The 19849-nt window shown below is 64.1% G+C and overlaps 1 protein-coding gene across 1 annotated transcript in view; it reads right to left on the reverse strand.

Annotated features, from left to right (window-relative positions):
* LOC142818686 (START domain-containing protein 10-like) overlaps positions 1–12600 on the reverse strand; it is a 175853-nt gene extending 163253 nt beyond the window's left edge. The window contains exon 1 of the mRNA XM_075900009.1: positions 12572–12600. The gene's annotated coding sequence lies outside the window, so the exon portion shown is untranslated. The remainder of the gene's footprint in view (positions 1–12571) is intronic.
* Positions 12601–19849: the final 7249 nt, after the last annotated feature.

Raw genomic sequence — 19849 nt, forward strand, 5'->3', positions numbered from 1 at the left:
TCCAGCCACAGTGAATAGTGCAGGGAGGGAACGTGCTCACCGGCTCCAGCGGGCAGAGCCCAGCGGTGGCAGCCGGGACCGGCGGCCGGGAGAGGTCGCTGGCGAGCAGTGTCCGTGGGGAGATCCCTCGACACGTTCATCCCAGCAGCGGCTCTCACGTTGGTGCCGATTTACCATCAATAGGGGCGTTCGCTGCACTTCCTGGGGAGAGCGGGTAGAACCTGCACCAGCCACAGGCCCTGCGGGGGCGGTTGGCCGAGAGCGCCCTGGTGGCACCGCTGACTGGCAGACACTCTCCAGGGCAGCCTGGACTTCGACTGAGCCTGCACTAAGGGACGTGCAGGGACTCGGGGGGCCAGACGGGCACCCAGCCGCAGGCCCCGAGATCCTGCCCAAGGCGTGCACAGAGCTGTATGCTCGGGGGCCAGGGCACAGCAGCCAAAGGGCAGCTGCCCCCGGTTACAGAGCAGACAGCACCCCCACTGTCACACCTGGGCACTCAGCTGCTAGGCGGGGCCGCGAGCCCGGAGAAGGCAGGGCCCTTTGGTCCTACATGGGGCACAGCGCCCCTGCAGTCGGCTGCCTTTGGAGGCCGCTGCTAGTCACGGCTTCTGCTTATTCCGCTGTGCCCATCTCCTCCTCCCGCCCCCGCTCTGGGGCTGCTGGCTCTGGAGCTCATGAGAGGGCAGCTGCGTCTTCCTGGTGCAGGTGAGCCGCGCCGCCCCATATCGATCGGAGCCTCGAGGAGCCGGCCGTGGTATTTGCTGCCCTTTGGAGTGTTAAAATAACATTTTAGTGACAGATGAGCAGGTCAGAGCAGCGCTGCCCCTGGCATCTCCTCGCAAGGCGAGCTGGCCCCCGGGCAGGAGAGCTTGTGGGAGGAGAGAGCGTGCGAGCCGGGAGTGTGTGCATGCTGGGGGCTGCGTCGGCATGTGGCCGTGGCTCTGGGAACAGGGTCACGTGGCCGTGGGGGGGGGGAGGATTCCAAACCACATCCTGTTCTGTACAGCCTGGTCGGCCCTGCTGGGCTCTGCCAACAGAACATGGAGCCAACCCCCCGAGGGCTCCCCGCCCGCCCGGCTCCCCGCCCGCCCGGCTCCCCGCCCGCCCGGCTCCCTGCCCGTCCGGCTCCCTGCCGCCCAGCTCCCTGCCTGCCCTCTCAGCTCCCTGCCTGCCTGGCTCCCTGCCCGCCCAGCTCCCTGCCCGCCCGCCCACCCGGCTCCCCGCCCACCCAGCTCCCCGCCCGCCCGCCCGGCTCCCCGCCTGGCTGGCTCCCTGCCCGCCCGGCTCCCTGCCTGCCCTCTCAGCTCCCTGCCCGCCTGGCTCCCTGCCTGCCCAGCTCCCTGCCCACCCGCCCACCCGGCTCCCCGCCTGCCCAGCTCCCTGCCCTCTCAGCTCCCTGCCCTCTCAGCTCCTTGCCCACCCAGCTCCCTGCCCAGCTCCCTGCCCACCCACCCTCTCAGCTCCCTGCCCACCCGCAGAGCTCCCTGCCACCTCAGCAAGAGCAGCGGAGCAGAGCGCCGTGGCTAGTGGCAGCCATGTGCCCCCATCCCGACCCGGGTGAGCCACAGTGCAAATGCCATGGCCCGGCACCAAGTGACACAGGCATCCGCCCCCCCAGTCAAAGGCCCAGGCCTGTTTGCTCCCGGCGCCCCTGCCCGGCCGACCATGATGGCTCTAGCGGCGAACGCCCTCCCGCTCAGTGTGTGCCAGAGCTGTGGGATCTGCTGGCACCGTGGGGAGAGCAGGCTGAGCAGTCCCGGCTCTGCTCCCGCCTCAGGCCGTCAGATTGCTCCCGGCCTGCTGGACAAGGGCTGTGAGCGGGACCCGGTCCGTGCTGGGCAAAGATACGGGAGCTGAGGCAGAAGTACCAGAGGGCAAGGGAAGCAAATCGTGGTGCTGCTCCAAAGACCTGCCACAGCTTCAGGAACTGGACGCCTTCCGTGGGGCGAGCCCATCTCCGCGCCAAGGGGCCCTGGATGCTGTGGCAGGGCTGGAGGCAGCAGCCCATGGACTCAAGCCTGAGGAAAAAGCCCCGTGAACAGAGGCTGAGCTGGCGGCTGCTGTAGCACGCGTGGCAGAGGGGTCTGGTGACCCAGCACGGCAGCAGCACTGCTCCACTTCGCTCGTGCATGTGCTACAGGAAAGGAGAGCCCTGGTACGCGATCTCTTGGAGCTGCTGCTCCGGTGCATGCGGTACAGCTGGCTGTTGCTCTGTATTTTCTAGAAGCGGGTGAAGGGATAGAAATGTAAAAGACTAGCTGTGTTTGTGCGTGCTTCACGTCTCTTGTGCACTGGAGCAGTGCGACAGAAGGTGTGTTCACGCACACTGAGAGCTCACGGGAACCCTCCAGAGAGATTTCCTGGAGGTACCCACCCATCCTCGGCCGCAGTTTTCTTCTCCGAGCTGATTTATCCCTTCCTCCATTGTAGGAGACTTGCCTGTGCCAAATAGTAATCGCTTGTGCAGGGACCACAGCAGCACACAGGTGAGTAGCGCAGGGACCGCGGCTGAAGCCTCACACATTCGGGAGATGCACCCTGGCACCCTTGCTCACTCTCAGGGAGGAGATCAGTTTCAGTGATCCCAGCCTGTAGGCAATGGTGGCAGAATTTACACTATTGTCCCTAGTCCCCTTAAACACTAAGGCTGTGTCTACATTGGCAAGATTTTGCGCAAAAGCGGCTGCCTACACTGGCGGGGAGTTCTTGCGCAAGAACACTGACGTTCTAACGTATGAAACCAGGGCTTCTTGCGCAAATATTCTGATGCTCCCACTCAGGAATAAGCCCTCTTGTGCAACTGTTCTTGCGCAAGAGGCCAGTGTAGACAGGCAACGTTAATTTCTTGCGCAAGAAAGCCTGATGGCTAAAATGGCCATCGGAGCTTTCTTGCACAAGTGAGCATCTACACTGGCATGGATGCTTTTGGGTAAAAGCACATCTCTTGTGCAAAGGCACATGCCAGTGTAGACGCTCTCTTGTGGAAATACTTTAACGCAAAATCTCTTCCGTTAAAAGTATTTGTGCAAAATCTTGCCAGTGTAGACGTAGCTTAAGGGTATGTCTGCACTAGTTCGAACTAGGGGGCTAGTGTAGACATACTCTAAGATCCTTTGCCCCGTTTTCAATCCCTAGCCCCCACCTGAGGTCGAATGTGCCATGTTTAAGGTATTAGCTGAGATGTGGGCTTGGCCAGGCCTAGAGAGTAAGTCACTTGTATGTTAGGGATGCCTGTTCTCCGGTAGTGAGCCAATCCTGTGTGTGGAGTAACAACCGGGCTTCCATGTGCTGTTTCCTGTGGCCTTCGGGGGAACCTCCTCCGCACTGGTGGAGCGCTACCCCCGGGTATGAAAGCAACCCGGGCAGCTCAAGGAGCAGGTGTTCCAAGAGATGCCCCAGCCCTGAGAGCCTACAGCAAATAGCAGGGCACGGCGACGGCAGCAAAGGCCAGATGTGGGTGAGTCACGGAGGAGGAACCTGAGGTGGTGGCGTCCCTAATTGTACTTTAGGAAGACGCCCCCTTCCCCTCCCAGCAGCCAGTACAGAACCACTGGCCATGCCCCCTAAGCTCCTCCCAAACATTCCCAGCCCACCCCAGTGCTCTATGGACTCCTCCCTTTGGACAGCTTCCAGCAGGATACGCTCAGCAATAGGCTACTGTCCTGCATCCCTAGCTCCCTTCCCACCCACCCTCCTGTGGGTTCTGTTCATTGGTATTGAATTCAAGAGAGCTCTCTGGAACGCAGGCCAGCTCTGTTTGCCTCCTGCACACAATGTTTGGGTCACGTTTAATCAGTTGCTCACTATAAGTCACAATTTTCATGCAAGGGGGCAAGCATGAAAATGCAGCCTGGTCTAGTGCTGTACAGGAAACCTATCACTGGTGCTCCTTGTCAAAAGGTGGCCTCACAGCCTTCCTGATTCAAATAAGCCCTGCTCCGTCGCCCTGACAGCTCTTCTATCTGGCAGCTTAACTTTTGCAGCCAGGTGCTCTGATTCTGAGCGCCATCCCTGGGGGGACTTTTCACCCAAGCCTCACAGATATTATGCAGTGTGCGGCAGGCTGCTATGATCACTGGACTATTTTCCTCCTCTAGGTCGAACCTGTCACAAAGGCAGCATTGGTGTGCTTGTGACCCGCAAAGGCACGGTCTGCCGCCATTCTGTACCTGCTCGGCCTATTTTTGAAGCACTCCTTTCTGCTGCCCATGTTTCCTGCGCAAGGCCCACCGGGGGGACAGGGTTAAGGAAGGACCCTGCCCTCATTTGCACCAAAGATGGGACAGAGAGACATCCCCGTTAGCGCACAGACCAGAGATTCCCAGGTAAGTTCTGCACTGACCTCTGGGACACACAAACCAGGGACACACAGCCTGATGGGGACGCTCTAGTTCCAGGAAAGGGACTTTCTGTCTCCTAAAGTTCTGCAGCCCTGGCTCCTTGTCCCAGGCCTGCATAACAATGTGATCCCACCACTCAGTGCCCGCCCTGAGCCTCACACTGACAGCCCACTGGGCTCTGCTGCTCCATGGATACCAACAGCAGTCCGGGTGTTCCTTCCCAGGGCACAGCCAGTCAGGAAACCCCACTAACCTGCAGGTGTCAGGTGATGCCTGAGCCCCAGAAACGGGCGAGGGTGAGGGACCTGTGGCATAGTGGGGGGCTGTCTGCTCTGTGACCCGGGGTCCCCTGCGCTGTGATGAGAGATTCTCACTGACTCTCCCAAATGTGTATTAACCCAGACACCCAGGCTCAGCCTCCCAGGGAGGGAGACAAAGGGAGGAGGGTGGAGACCAGCACCTGGCTGGGGGGCAGGGCTGGAAGGGACGGTTTTTAGTTTCTGTCTGGGATCATGGAGGAAGCAGTCTAAGCAACGGGTTGGGATTTAGGAAGCAGCCTCCCCCATCTCAAGGGGGCTGAGGCATCCTAGGCCTGCCCTGGAACCAGATTCCATCTGTGCTGGGCTGTATCCTGGAGAAGCAATAAACTCCCTCTGTTCTACTGGCTGGGGGAGTCTGTTCGTGCCATTTCAGGGGTGCAGGAGTCGGGGGACCCCAACGTGCCATCACAGGAGCCTAGTGTCAGTGTATGCTCTGTGTGCGTGTGCACATGGTGTCAGAGCAGGGTGGGAGGAAGGTGTCTCTGTGTGCGCGGACCCTGGGCAGGCATTGTGCGTGTGTTTGTGCCTGCGCACTGTGGGGTTCCTTGGCTCCGTGTGTCTGCACATGCCAGCTCAGGCTGAGGCGAGGCAGGTTGGCAGTGCCTGCATCTTTGGCAGGCAGTGGCAGGAGGCACTGGCTGGTAGGAGGTGGGCAGCGCCGTCCTAGAGATCTGAGGCCGTGTCTAGACTACATGGCTCCATCGACGGAGCCATGTAGATGAGGGTTGTAGGCAAAGGGAAATGAAGCGGCGATTTAAATGTACATGGCTGCCACGCTGATCAGCTGTTTGTCGGCTCAGCGCGGCAGCCATGTAAATTTAAATGAAGCCGCGATCATTTAAATCGCCGCTTCATTTCCCTTTGCCCAATAAACAAATCGACATGGCTCCGTCAACGGAGCCATGTAGTGTAGACGTACCCTGAGAGACGAGGCGCGGGAGGGAATGGCTGTTGGTGGACGGGGCACTGGGGAGTCTGGGACCCACCTGGCTCCAGCCCCACTGCTGCCGAGAGCCCAGGGAGGTGCTGCCCGCTGGCGAACAGCCACCCCGCTGGGAGGAATGGGGGGAGGGGGGGGCTTTGACGTTTGTTTTCATTCTGCATCACCGGGGAAACAAAACCTTCCAGCTTTGCCCCCGGCAGGCAAGGTGGGGGGGGCCTGGACGGTGCAAGCCCTGTTCAGCCTGATACAAAGCCGGGAGTTGAGCCCAGGTCTCCCCCAGCCTTAGGGAGCACCCTGCCCACAGAGTCACCGTCTGCCGCCTGCACCACTCCATGCGACAAGCTGCAATGGGCCAGCCAGGGCCGGTTCCCAAAGCCTGTGGCTCCCACCCCCGGCTGAGTGCCGCCCGTGGGCTGCTGGCACCCCTGCAAGGCAGGAGAGGGGCTCATGCTCCGTGGCTGGGCAACGTGGCGTGTGCAGGCCCTGGGCAGCCCGTGCGCGGGTCGGTGCTTGGAGCATTGCTGAGCATGGGAGCCAGGGGACCCACAGATGCCCAGACTGGGGCTTTGCTAGGCAGGGGTTTGGGGCTGCCCTGGCACCTGCTCCCATGCTGCATTGAGGGGGATGGCCCCACGTGGCAGCTGGGCCTACTGCCTGCAATTTACCCTGGGGCCTGGTAGTGGGCCGCTCTGCTGAGCCACGGGGAGCCATGCCTGGCATGCCAGTCCTCAGGCACGCCTGCCCTACAGGCTGCCAGGTCTCCCCCTTGCTGCCCCCTCTCCGGGCCTGTTCCCTGAGCCCCCCTCGGCTTTCTGCCTCCTCCCACTCCGCAGTGGGCGGGGTTGCTTGCTTTTCGGTGCCCTTGTCCCAGCTGGTGGCACTTAGCCCAGCACGGGCCGACCCCCTGTCTCTCCCCCTCGCCGCGTCCCCCGGGACCACGATTGCGCCGCGCCTGGGGGGAGCGAGAGAACTGTGCTGAGATGACATTTCGGTTATACATGATGCCATTAAAATATGATAAGAACACTATTAACATTAATAACCCTTTTCAGTGTAGCATTTAGGGAGCACAACAAGCCATTAAATATTACGGAGCCATTGGCACTTTGATGGCTCAGGGAGGGGAACATTTGGCCTTATTTGTCTGCACGCTCCCTCGGAAACATGCTGTCATCGCCGGGAATGGCCCCTCGACCTGGCGCTGCCCCGGGCCGTCCCAGAGCACCCAGGCGTGGGCCGGGAGGGCAGGTCTGTCTGGACTGGCTCAGACGGGCGTTGAAACAGGCAAACACAGAGCCAGGAGGGAGCGACCGAGTGCCCAGGGCAGGGCTGTGCTGGGAGGACGTGTGTGCAGGGGAGACGGCCGGGGCACAGCAGGCTGGGAAGATTACGCGGGGACAGGCCTGTCTAGGGTGGGAAGCAGGAGGTCCCAGGTGAGCTCGGCAGCCCAGGGGCTTGTATAGAGAGGAGGGCCGGGAGCTGGAGCAGCTGGAGGATGGTGGTTGGGTGGCCAGGGAGGAACTGAGGAGTGCAAGGCTGGGGGCTCCTAGGGTGGATTTGCCCAGGGCGGGCTGTCTAGGGAGCAGGCCTTGGGCAGGGCATGTCTGGAGCGGCTGCCGAAAGGGGGGAAGGGCAGGGCTCTGGCTGGGGCTCCAGCATGAGGGGAGGAGCCGGAGGCCTTGGGGTGATGGAGAACCGGAGCAGGGGCTGTTATAGAAGGGCCCCAAAGGACTTGCCCAGGAAGGGGGGGCTGCGGTGTGGAGGGACCCAAGCAATGGCCAGGGTCCCTCCTCGGAGCCGCACTGAGCTCAGCACTCTCCTGGGCCCACTGCAGCGTCCCGGCTCCCCCGGCACCCGGCAGCTCCGACAAGTGGGGCTCCTGCACGGCGGGCACTTGGTGTGGGGAGGGTAACAGCCCCACAGGGAGCCTCCCAGGGACCTGCAGGGCTGCACTGGTGAGACAGCTGAGACGCTGGGCCATGCGGGGCTGCACTGGCGAGACAGCTGAGACGCCGGGCCATGCAGGGCTGCACTGGTGAGACAGCTGAGACGCCGGGCCATGCGGGGCTGCACTGGTGAGACAGCTGAGACACTGGGCCATGCGGGGATGCACTGGTGAGACAGCTGAGACGCTGCGCCATGCGGGGCTGCACTGGTGAGACAGCTGAGACGCCGGGCCATGCGGGGATGCACTGGTGAGACAGCTGAGACGCCAGGCCATGCAGGGATGCACTGGTGAGACAGCTGAGACGCCGGGCCATGCGGGGATGCACTGGTGAGACAGCTGAGACGCCGGGCCATGCGCGGATGCACTGGTGAGACAGCTGAGACGCCAGGCCATGCGGGGATGCACTGGTGAGACAGCTGAGACGCCGGGCCATGCGGGGATGCACTGGTGAGACAGCTGAGACGCCGGGCCATGCGGGGATGCACTGGTGAGACAGCTGAGACGCCGGGCCATGTGGGGCTGCACTGGTGAGACAGCTGAGACGTCGGGCCATGCGGGGCTGCACTGGTGAGACAGCTGAGACGCCGGGCCATGCGGGGCTGCACTGGTGAGACAGCTGAGACACTGGGCCATGCGGGGCTGCACTGGTGAGACAGCTGAGACGCTGGGCCATGCGGAGCTGCACTGGTGAGACAGCTGAGATGCTGGGCCATGAGGGGCTGCACTGGTGAGACAGCTGAGACGCCGGGCCATGCGGGGCTGCACTGGTGAGACAGCTGAGACGCTGGGCCATGCGGGGCTGCACTGGCGAGACAGCTGAGACGCCGGGCCATGCGGGGCTGCACTGGTGAGACAGCTGAGACACTGGGCCATGCGGGGCTGCACTGGTGAGACAGCTGAGACGCTGGGCCATGCGGAGCTGCACTGGTGAGACAGCTGAGATGCTGGGCCATGAGGGGCTGCACTGGTGAGACAGCTGAGACGCCGGGCCATGCGGGGCCGCACTGGTGAGACAGCTGAGACGCTGGGCCATGCGGGGCTGCACTGGCGAGACAGCTGAGACGCTGGGCCATGCGGGGATGCACTGGTGAGACAGCTGAGACGCCGGGCCATGCGGGGATGCACTGGTGAGACAGCTGAGACGCTGGGCCATGCGGGGCTGCACTGGTGAGACAGCTGAGACGCTGGGCCATGCGGGGCTGCACTGGTGAGACAGCTGAGACGCTGGGCCATGCGGGGATGCACTGGTGAGACAGCTGAGACGCTGGGCCATGCGGGGCTGCACTGGTGAGACAGCTGAGATGCCGGGCCATGCGGGGCTGCACTGGTGAGACAGCTGAGACGCTGGGCCATGCGGGGATGCACTGGTGAGACAGCTGAGACGTCGGGCCATGCGGGGATGCACTGGTGAGACAGCTGAGACGCCGGGCCATGCGGGGCTGCACTGGTGAGACAGCTGAGACGCCGGGCCATGCGGGGATGCACTGGTGAGACAGCTGAGACACTGGGCCATGCGGGGCTGCACTGGTGAGACAGCTGAGACGCCGGGCCATGCGGGGCTGCACTGGTGAGACAGCTGAGACGCTGGGCCATGCGGGGCTGCACTGGTGAGACAGCTGAGACATCGGGCCCGGCGGAGGGGCGGACCCCCAGGTGAGAGGTGCCCCCCAAGAGAGGGTCGCTGCACTGGAGTGGCCCCCTGAGAATGGGCCGCTGGAGAGGAGGGGTCCCTGAGAAGGGGCTGCTACCCTGGAGGGGGGGGGTCTGCCCAGGAGCCGAGGGGCCAAGGGTGGGCGCGACCTGGGAGGGAGACAAATGGCTCCTCGGCCTCTGAGAATGGGACAAGCAGCCAGGGACGCTCCGGTTGGACATTAGGAAACACTTGCTGCCTGTCGGGGGTTCAACTCTGGGATAAGTTGCAGAGGGAGGCTGTGGAGTCTCCATCTGTGACGGCGCGTTGGGGGTCCCCCGTCTCCTGCACCCCGAAATGGCACAAACAGACTGCACCAGCCGGTGGAATAGAGGAAGTTTATTGCCTCTCCAGGATACAGCACAGCACAGATGTAGTCTGGTCGCAGAGCTGGGTTAGGATGCCTCAGGCCCCCTTGAGTTGGGGGGAGACTGGGCCCCTAAACTCCAGCTCCTCTCCCTAGGCTGTCTCATCCATCCTCACAGACAGACAGCCACCAACCAACCAACTTCCAGCCCTGCCCCCCAGCCAGGGCAGCATTCCACCTTCCTTTGTTCCTCTCCATGGGGGGTGTCTGGCCACTGGTTCAACAAGTTTGGCATTACCTCTGCCTAGTGAGGTTTTCCCTGCTGGGTCTTGCTCCAGACAGCAGGGGTCACCACAGCCCAGCAAGTACCCCCACTACGTCACAGTTCTCCCCCCTCCGAGAGCGAACTGAGCAGGGTCACTCCGCTCGTGACCTAGGGAAGTTCGGGTCCTCTGCGTGGGAACCCGCCCCGGGGACATGGGTGCTCCCCTTGACTCGGGCCGGCCGTGGCGAGGCCCCACATGAGCTGGCTTCCCTCTGTCCACTCGCCGCCCCGCTCCAGGGCGACTGGCACAGGCCTGTCCTCGGGGGTCACACCCACCCTTCCGCTGGCCTTGATCTCTGGCCAGGGTCTCTCGGGCCGGGGCCATGAGCCCAGTGAGCCTTCTCTGGACAACCAGGGCGGCTTCCATCCCCGATGCTCCATCCAGGGAGGACTTCCCCTCCCATAACTCTCTCAGCAAACCCAGAGGGTCCTCTATCTGGGGTAGAGACCCCCAAGCCGCTTTCCTCCTGTCTTGGGCCTTCCCGCCCCTCTGGCAGGAGTCGCAGGACCGGCAGTACTGCTGCACGGCTGTAAAGATTCCCGGCCAATAGAAGTGCTGGAGCAGCCTCAGCCGGGTGCTCCGGATCCCCTGGTGGCCCCCAACGGGGACGTCATGGGCCAAATACAGCAGCTTGAGGCGATACTTTCGGGGGACGACAGCTGCCGCTGGACCCCCCATGCCCTCGCCTTCCTGGGGGGGAGCCATTCACGGAACAGGAGCCCACGCTCCCGCAGGAATCTCTCCTGGCCACCTCTCCCCCGGGGCCGAGCTGCACGGAGGCCAGCCTGGTCCCTCAGCCTCTGCAAGGAGGGGTCTGCCTGCACCTCAGCCTGGAATTCAGCTGCTGAGGCAGGGATCGGGACCTGTCCCCCACCTCTGCCTAGGTCTGGAGTCCCAGCCTGGCTGGACCCTGTGTCCACTGGGATGGGACCCTGAGGACGCTGCCCGGAGTCCTTCCCTGGACCCAGGTTGTCAGCCCCCCGCTGGCTCTGGCTCCGGGTAGGGACTAGAGCCCGCTGGGATTCATGGGGCCACTCCTCTAGGTCATTCCCCATCAGCACCTCGGTGGGCAAGTGCGGGTGCACCCCCACTTCCTTGAGGCCCTCCTTGGCCCCCCATTTCAGATGCACCCTGGCTACAGGCACCTTAAACGGGAACCCGTCTATGCCCTTCAGGGTCAGCTGCGCGTGGGGTAGTACCCGCTCTGGGGCCACTATGTCGGATCGGGCCAGAGTCACCTCCGCCCCCGTGTCCCAGAAGCCCGTCACCTTCCTACCATCCACCTCCAGGGGTATGAGGCACTCGCTCCGCAGGGCCGTCCTGCCCCCACCCGGTACACGGAGAAATCCGCCTCCTGAGAATCAGACCTCCCAGGGGAGGTGCACTGAGCATCCTTCCCCTCTCTCTGAGCTGAGGTTTGCCTGCCAGCCCCTGCCTCTGGGGCAGCCTGCCCTTCCTCCCGCCCCAGCCAGTTAACCCTGGAAAGTCCCCGGTCCTGGGACCTGGTGCACTGAGCCCTCTTGTGGCCTTTTTGCCCACAGCGCTGGCAAGTTAGGCTTTGGGCTGTCTCTGTCCAGGCCCTGGCTGGTTCTCTGGGGCACAGATGACCTGTTCCTTGGTCTCGCCCCGTAGTTGACTCCCTCCGTCGCTCAGCCGAGATCCGGTCTCTGCGCGATTCCCTTTCTCTCCGGGACTCCGGTTCACACCCGGACCGGCTCTCTGTGAACTCATCCGCCGGCCTCCTGGGGGTTCTCTGGTCTCCGGTCCTTGAGCCACAGCCTCAGTTTGGGTGGGCACACTTCATAGAACTGCTCCATCATGAACAGCCTGAGCAGCTCCTCTGCGGTCTGGGCTCCGACTCCAGACACCCACTTGCGGCCGTATTGTGCCAGGCGGGAGACCAGATCCACATAGGTCTCCCGTGGCCCTTTCTGTACCCCCCGGAACTTCTTCCTGTACATCTCGGGGGTCAGCCCGAACTTGTGCAGCAGGGCCTCCTTGACTCGGTTGTAATCCCCTGGCTGTAGGTCCTCCAGCTGACTGAGCACTCCGGCCGCCTCCTGGCTCAGTGCGGGGACGAGCTCCTGCAGCCAGTCAGCTGGGGGAACCCGTTGCAGTCCACAGGCCCTCTCAAAGGAGCTGAGGAACCCGTCTATGTCGCCCATGTCCTTCAATTGGGCCACCACAAGCCTCTGCAAGCGTCTGGCAGTCCCGGGACCCTGGGGCCCATCCGCACTTGGCGCAGCCGGTGCCCCGCCAGTTCTCCGCTCTGCCATGGCCAGCTCATGCTGCCGCTGCCTCTCTCGATCTTGGCGCTCCTTCTCTCGGTCCTCTACTTCCAATTCCTTGATCCGCAGCTGGATCTCCAGCCGCCGCAGCTCCGCTGGGCTGGCCTCTGCCCTAGATGGGCCGCAGCTTGCAGGCCTCCTGGGGGAAGCTGTCTCATCTCTCCGGTGCGTTCCAGCGCTCCTCCCCCTCTCAGAGCCTGACACACTCTCAGGGGGGGTCTGGCTGCTTCCCCTGGGGACAAGATCCTGGCCCTGTGGCTGGTCATTATCTTCCAGCTGGGCAATCAGCTGGGCCTTGGTTGCTTTCCACACGGGCAAGCCCCTCTCTCTGCACAGCCCCACCAGCTCTGCCTTCAAGAGTCGGGCGTAGGCCATCTGCCCGCTGGTCCCCTTGGTGCAGACTCACCAGTCTAGTGCTGCAGCGCCCCACGATTCCCAGGAACCGCTTCGCTCTGGCTCCAGCACGCCTGGCTCCAGGGCTCTTGCTTCTACTGTGCCTTGTCGCTTGCCGCTGGGAGCTTCATCCACGGGGTGCAGTGCATCCCCCTCCTGACACCAGTGTGACGGCGCGTTGGGGGTCCCCCATCTCCTGCACCCCGAAATGGCACAAACAGACTGCACCAGCCGGTGGAATAGAGGAAGTTTATTGCCTCTCCAGGATACAGCACAGCACAGATGTAGTCTGGTCGCAGAGCTGGGTTAGGATGCCTCAGGCCCCCTTGAGTTGGGGGGAGACTGGGCCCCTAAACTCCAGCTCCTCTCCCTAGGCTGTCTCATCCATCCTCACAGACAGACAGCCACCAACCAACCAACTTCCAGCCCTGCCCCCCAGCCAGGGCAGCATTCCACCTTCCTTTGTTCCTCTCCATGGGGGGTGTCTGGCCCCTGGCTCAACAAGTTTGGCCTTACCTCTGCCTAGCGAGGTTTTCCCTGCTGGGTCTTGCTCCAGACAGCAGGGGTCACAACAGCCCAGCAAGTACCCCCACTACGTCACACCATCCCTGGGGATATTGAAGAGCAGGTGGGACAGACCCTGCCAGGGATGGTCTGGACGGTGCTGGGTCCTGCCCTAGGGCTGGGACTGGACTCGCTGCCTCGCGAGGGCCCTGCCAGGTCCAGGGTTGTGTGATCCTATAGCAACACCGGCCCGGGCCACCGTCCTAAGGCAGACGGACCACTGTGATCGGCCCCCCGCCTCCCTGCGGTTCAGGGCCTGGTCCCCAAGCAGCTGCCTCCCCCTGCCTGCCACATGGAGCCGAGGGGTTCAGACTCCAGGTGGGGGTGGGGTGGGTGGCAGCTGCCCCAGCGCTCTGGCACTGAGCAGGGCCGTGCGCAGCTGCCAGTCCCGGCGGCCAAGGTGACCTGCCCCGCCCGGCGCTGCCAGCGCGCAGGGGATGAGCAGGCCAGCACGCAGAAGCTTTGACAGCCTGGCGCGGCACGGGGGCTGCAAGGCCAAGCGCGGCGCCTGGAACAAATCACTGTCATGCTGCGAGCAGGAGCCGGGCGCCGCGCCTCCCAGGAAAGGTTAATGCAGCCAAGCCGCAGCCCCGCGCTCAGGCCTGGGCTGCTCCTCTGCCCTTCCACCCCCAGGGCGAGCGCGGGTCGCTGGAGCTGGGGATCTGTTCCACGCCAGCCTGCGCCCCAGCACAGTGGGACGAGCGCGAGGGCCGGCCTGTCCCCTCACAGCCCCGGTGGAGACTGGCGGGGGCACTGGCAGCTGAGGTGGCTGCTGGTGCTATGTCCCTCCAGCTGGCCGGACACCGAGAGGACCACGCCCAGGCTGCAGGAGGCTTTGCGCCCTGGCTCCCCTGCGTGCTGGGACGGGCTGGCCAAGCCTGCCTGAGCCCCTGCTGGCACTCGGCAGCCCCTGGGGCTGGGCCGTGCACATGTCCCCGGCATGGGAAAGGGGGCTCCAGGGGTGGGGTGCTCTGGGGCTGCTCCCCGGTTCCTGTGCTAGCTGTTCCACGGGCTCTGCCCTCGCCCAGCCCCGCCCAGTCCCTTCCCCCGCCTGGCATGCTGACCCCGCGTTGTCTGTCCCTGGGCACTCGGGCGCCCGGCCAGCACAGGCCAGGTCCTCCCCCAGCCCCAGCCCCCCGGGAAGACCTGGCAGGTGGCTGCGTGGGGAAAGCAATCGGCTGGCGTGTCGGGAAAGTGGCTGCACGGAGGGCGAGGGGTGGCTGGAGCAGGGTCCTGGCCCAGGGCCCTTTCAGCGAGGAGCCAGCCTGGGCAGCTTGCTATCCGCTGGGGCCGCTGCGTGACCTCTCCAGGTCCCTAGGGGCTCCAGTCCAGGGGTGTCTGCGGGGGCCTGGCTGTCTGGCTTGCAGAGCGCCCGGGCCAGTCGGCACTGAGAGTCCTGCCTCTGGACCACCAGCCCCCTAGAGCTGATCTCTCCCTTCTGTGCCCCTGGCGCGTGCCCCCAGGTGAGGGGGCAAGAGCTCAGAGTTAACCCCGGCAGCGCCAGTGGGGCGGGAGCGCCCTGGCACCCTGATCCACGTGGGCGCCCGTGTGGCACGGCTACCAAGCAACGTGCCCGTGAGGCTGCATGTTCGGAGCGGGGGATGGCACCCGAGGGGTCCCACTCATGGCACCACGTAGCCAGGCAGGCAGCGGAGGGCGTGTGGCTGGGTCGGGCGGCCCCGGGGCACTGAGAGTGGCGCCGGAGCCAGGCCTGGGGAGCTTGCCAGGACCCGTGGGGCGGTGGCGAGATGCCACCTCGCTGATTGTGGCGACCCCGCGCCTTCCTGCCTGGCCAGGCCAGCATGGGCGTCTTGCTGCATGTCACCGCGCCCTCCGGGAGGGAGCAGCTTGGGGCTGGCAGGAGGCCTGAGGGGCTTTGTTAATTGTGCCCTGACCTTTCCCTGCGAAGGGTTCACCCTCTGGCTCTAGCTAGGGCCTGCGCGAGTCCAGCCGTGGGGCAGTCTGACGGCCAGGGCGAATGGGGAGAATTCGGGGGGACACGCCCAGAGCAGCTGCAGCCAGTGGTGTGGCCGGAGCCCCAGGGAGTGACACCTTAAATGAGGGGCCATGTTCGTGCCTCACGAGTTTAATGGCACTTGGGTCTGTGGCCACCGGCTGGAGCAGGGGCTCTGCAAAGGCCACGGGCCTGGAAAGATCCTGCCCTGACACGAGGCAGCCGAGTCCAGAAGTGCCACATTGGGCCCCTCCCAGCCTGCCCGCCCTGCTGGGTGCACGGCAGCCCGGAGCCCGCACTCACACAACGGCTCGTTTCCTCTGGCAGGGGCAGGTCATGCTGGAGCGGGACTGCTCCCCATAGCTCCGTCTGCGCCGCGTCACTGGAGCAAAGCACGTGGCAGAGTCGCGCTCACCCCGCCACAGTTCCCAGCCCTGCTCCCCCTCTCGGGCCCTGGTCCCACAGGGCAGGGCAGACGAGGGCGGAGGCCACGGATGTGCCCCTGGAGCCGTGGCGGCTGCTCGATGGGCACTGGCAGCCAGCTCCCCTTGCTCCATGTGAGACGGGAACTGGAGGGAAAGGCCTCCTGAACCCCGAGGCTACATCTAGACTGGCATGATTTTCCAGAAATGCTTTTAACGGAAAAGTTTTCCGTTAAAAGCATTTTCGGAACAGAGCGTCTAGATTGGCAGGATACTTTTCCACAAAAGCATTTTTGCGGAAAAGCGTCCGTGGCCAATCTAGACGCGCTATTCCGCAAAAAAGCCCTGAGCGTCATTTTCGCGATCGGAGCTTTTTTGCGGAAAACAAATCTCTGCTGTCTACACTGGCCCTTTTGCGCAAAAGGACTGTTGCCCGAACGGGAGCAGCACAGTATTTCTGCAAGAAGCACGGATTTCTTACAGGAGATCGTCAGTGCTTTTGCGGAAATTCAAGCGGCCAGTGTAGACAGCTGGCAAGTTTTTCTGGAAAAGCGGCTGATTTTCTGGAAAAACTGGCCAGTCTAGACACAGCCCATCAGTGAGAGCCGGGCTGCAGGGCCGGGCCTCGCTCCAGCCGTTCCTCTCCAGGGCAGGCGGGCTGGCTGTTGGCCTGTTTCAGATGGCGCTTCCTTCCCCCACCCCCTCATCAGGGAAAGAGGATGGGGCAGCTTCCCGGTTTGGTTCCTTCCGTGGAAATGGAGCCACTCTGGGAGCGTCTGCCTCTTCGGACACTTGCCCCCCGGCAGCGTCTCCGGCAGCGATTCCGCGCACCGTGCTTAGCAGACGGAGCCCGTTGGCTGAGATCTGCCTGTTCCTTGCACCTTGTTCCTCCGCGACGCATCCGCCAGACTCGCCTGGCCTCCAGGCAGCAGCATGCTGCGTGCTCAGGGACCTGGCTGCAGGGGGGCCGTGCACCCGGGCGCGTCTCTGCAGGGCTCGCCAATGAGCCACCGCGTGGCTTGTGGCGCTCTGCCCAGTGACGACCCCGCTCCAGGCCCAGCGGGAGCTGCTGGTGCTGCCTGAGGCCGTGTGGGGGGTGACATGGTCAGGGAGTGCTCTGCGGCCCATTGGGGAAGGGAGGTCCCAGCCCTGAGCATGCACACACACATGCTCACACCCGTGCACACGCAAACTCATACACACACATATGTGCACACGCTCACTCAGGTGAGCACACACACGTGCACCTGCGCACTCAGACGCGCACACACGTGCACACATGCACTCTCTCACACACGCTTGCCGGTGCGTACCTGTAGCAGATGCTGTTGGGGGCTCTGGGGACAGCTGTGCTGCTCAGCAGCAGGCTCGGCGGCTGCTCTTCCTCCGCGGGAGTGCGGCCTGGCACAGCCGGCAGGGCCCCCTGTGGCTGAGCGGCTGGTGCTGAGGCCGGTGCCTCCCTCCCTTGTTGCCCGCCTAGGACCAGTGGCGCGGTTGGCATGGTAACTCCTCCCATCACGGGGCTGATGAGTCTCTGCAGATCAGCGTTAATTGCCCCTTGGCAGGAGCCAGGCAGCGCCCTGCGGAGCACCACGCCCGCCCCAGGAGTCCGACGCACTCGCCGCCGTGCGCCAGCCCACGGTTTGTCCCCGCGCCAGCTGTGGCCCGCAGGCCTAGGGCTCCCTGCACCAGCCCCGCACAGCAGAGCCCCCAGGTTAGGGGGAAGGCCTTGGCCTCAGCCCAGCCCCCGGGGCAGCCGGACCTGCCCCCACCTGGCAATGGGCTGGAGCCCAGGTGAGCTGCGCCCGCGTGCTCCTGCAGACAGCAGCCCCCGCCCTGTGCACGGCCCGCCCGGGTGCCAGCTGCCTGTGTGGGGCACAGAAATCCTCAGGGGTCAGGGACTGAGGCTGGCTTAGAGCTGAGTCCTGGGAACCCTCTGCCCGGGCGCAGGCCCCATGCCGGCGAGCGAGGGGGGTGTGCAGAAGGGGGGAGCTTGGGGCTCACGGGGGGGTTGCACACAGGGGCTCAGTGCCTGGAGGTTACTGGGTAATGTGACAAGGGGGGAGCTTGGGGCTCACAGGGGGGTTGCACACAGGGGCTCAGTGCCTGGAGGTTACTGGGTAATGTGACAAGGGGGGAGCTTGGGGCTCACAGGGGGGTTGCGCACAGGGGGCTCAGTGCCCAGTGGCTGTAATGTGACAAGGGGGGAGCTTGGGGCTCACAGGGGGGTTGCACACAGGGGGCTCAGTGCCCAGTGGCTGTAATGTGACAAGGGGGGAGCTTGGGGCTCACAGGGGGGTTGCACACAGGGGGCTCAGTGCCCAGTGGCTGTAATGTGACAAGGGGGGAGCTTGGGGCTCACAGGGGGGTTGCACACAGGGGGCTCAGTGCCCAGTGGCTGTAATGTGACAAGGGGGGAGCTTGGGGCTCACAGGGGGTTGCACACAGGGGCTCAGTGCCCAGTGGCTGTAATGTGACAAGGGGGGAGCTTGGGGCTCACAGGGGGGTTGCACACAGGGGGCTCAGTGCCCAGTGGCTGTAATGTGACAAGGGGGGAGCTTGGGGGCTCACAGGGGGGTTGCACACAGGGGGCTCAGTGCCCGCAGGTTACTGGGTAATGTGACAAGGGGGGAGCTTGGGGCTCACAGGGGGGTTGCACACAGGGGGCTCAGTGCCCAGTGGCTGTAATGTGACAAGGGGGGAGCTTGGGGCTCACAGGGGGGTTGCACACAGGGGGCTCAGTGCCCAGTGGCTGTAATGTGACAAGGGGGGAGCTTGGGGGCTCACAGGGGGGTTGCACACAGGGGGCTCAGTGCCCAGTGGCTGTAATGTGACAAGGGGGGAGTTTGTCGGTGCAGGGAACAGCCCAGAACTGGTGCCCTGGTGCCCCCGGCCCTGCTCAGAGGACACGGCCGGCTCTGGCCAGACACAGACAAGGGGCTCAGAGGGGACCCAGCAACTGGCCCAGCTGCCCCCAGCGAGGGGGGAACATTGGACGGGGAGGGGGGAGAAGAGGGGCCCAGGCGACCCGGTTACCTGGGGAGAGACACTGGGCGGGGGAGGGGCTGTGGCTGGGGTATTGGAGGCTCTGCTGGGAGACGGGGGGTCAGGGCAGAGCAGGCAGGACTCAGCCGGCTGCGGGGAGGCTGACGTGGGGCTGGGGCCCAGGCCGACTGGCCCGAGGGATCCGTTGCTGTTCAAAGCTCAACAGCCCCTCCCGTTGGGCGCTGGCTGGGAGTCGCTCTGGGCTGGGGAGCAGGGGGGCTCTGTTCCCGCTGGGAGAGGAGGCCCCGGGGTCCAGAGGGAGGGGACCCCCAAGGGGGCTCACGGCGGAGGAGGCTGCAGGCCCTAAGAGGGGCTGTCCCGGAGGCAGGGGGCGGACCCCCAGGTGAGAGGGGCCCCCCAAGAGAGGGTCGCTGCACTGGAGTGGCCCCCTGAGAACGGGCCGTCTCGCTGCCGCTGGAGAGGAGGGGCTCCCCGAGAAGGGGCTGCCGCACGGGAGGGGGCTTCCGCCCAGGAGCCGAGGAGCCAAGGCACGACCTGTGAGCCGTGACGGTGTCTCAGCCGTTAGCACCGGGGGTCTGTGCCGTTGGCGTCACACTGGCGTGTCTCACGGGCTGTTGCAGCCCCGGAGCTGAGAGGCAGCGTTTGGCTGGTCAGCGTGTTGTTGCGTGGGCTGGTTCTGTCGGTGAGCGCAGCAGGGCACTGTGGGAATCCTGCGTCTGGCGCTGGTGTCCTCAGCTCAGGCAGGAAGTCGATCGCCTGGACGAGTTCAGAGACGGGCCCAAGGACTAGAGACCTGCCGGCAGTGCCAGGGAGCGCACTCCATCTAGGGTAAGGAAGAGAGGGGGAGGGGAGGGCTTGATTACAGTCAGTAATTGCCCACCGGGGGTCAAATATTGACTAATGGGTAGCGCAGAGGGGTAATGCAATCGAACGGCTGGGAAGGACGCTAGTGCATTCAGACTGCACGTAAGGGTGTGTCTAGACCACATGGCTCTGCCGACAGGGGCATGTAGACTAGGCTACCCCACATAGTCAGTGACGCGGGGATTTCAATATCCCCCGCTTCATTCAAATAAACATGGCCGCCGCGCGGGGCCGGCTCAGCTGCTGGTCCGCACAGCGCGAGTCAGGACGCGGATCGGTCGACGGGGACGCCCTTGTCAACTGCTCCGTTATGCTTTGTGAAACGAGGGTGTATGTGGGGTAGCCTAGTCTACATGCCCCGTCGGCAGAGCCAAGTGGTCTAGACACACCCAAGGTGTCATTGTTCAACCAGGAGCGTAATTAACGACTGCCGGGATGCCTAGGAGTTGTGGCGGGTTCCCCGGCTGACAGGCCTTTGGTC

The sequence above is a fragment of the Pelodiscus sinensis genome, chromosome 17 (genome assembly GCF_049634645.1).
Source record: "Pelodiscus sinensis isolate JC-2024 chromosome 17, ASM4963464v1, whole genome shotgun sequence".
In the NCBI taxonomy this organism is placed as follows: domain Eukaryota; kingdom Metazoa; phylum Chordata; order Testudines; family Trionychidae; genus Pelodiscus; species Pelodiscus sinensis.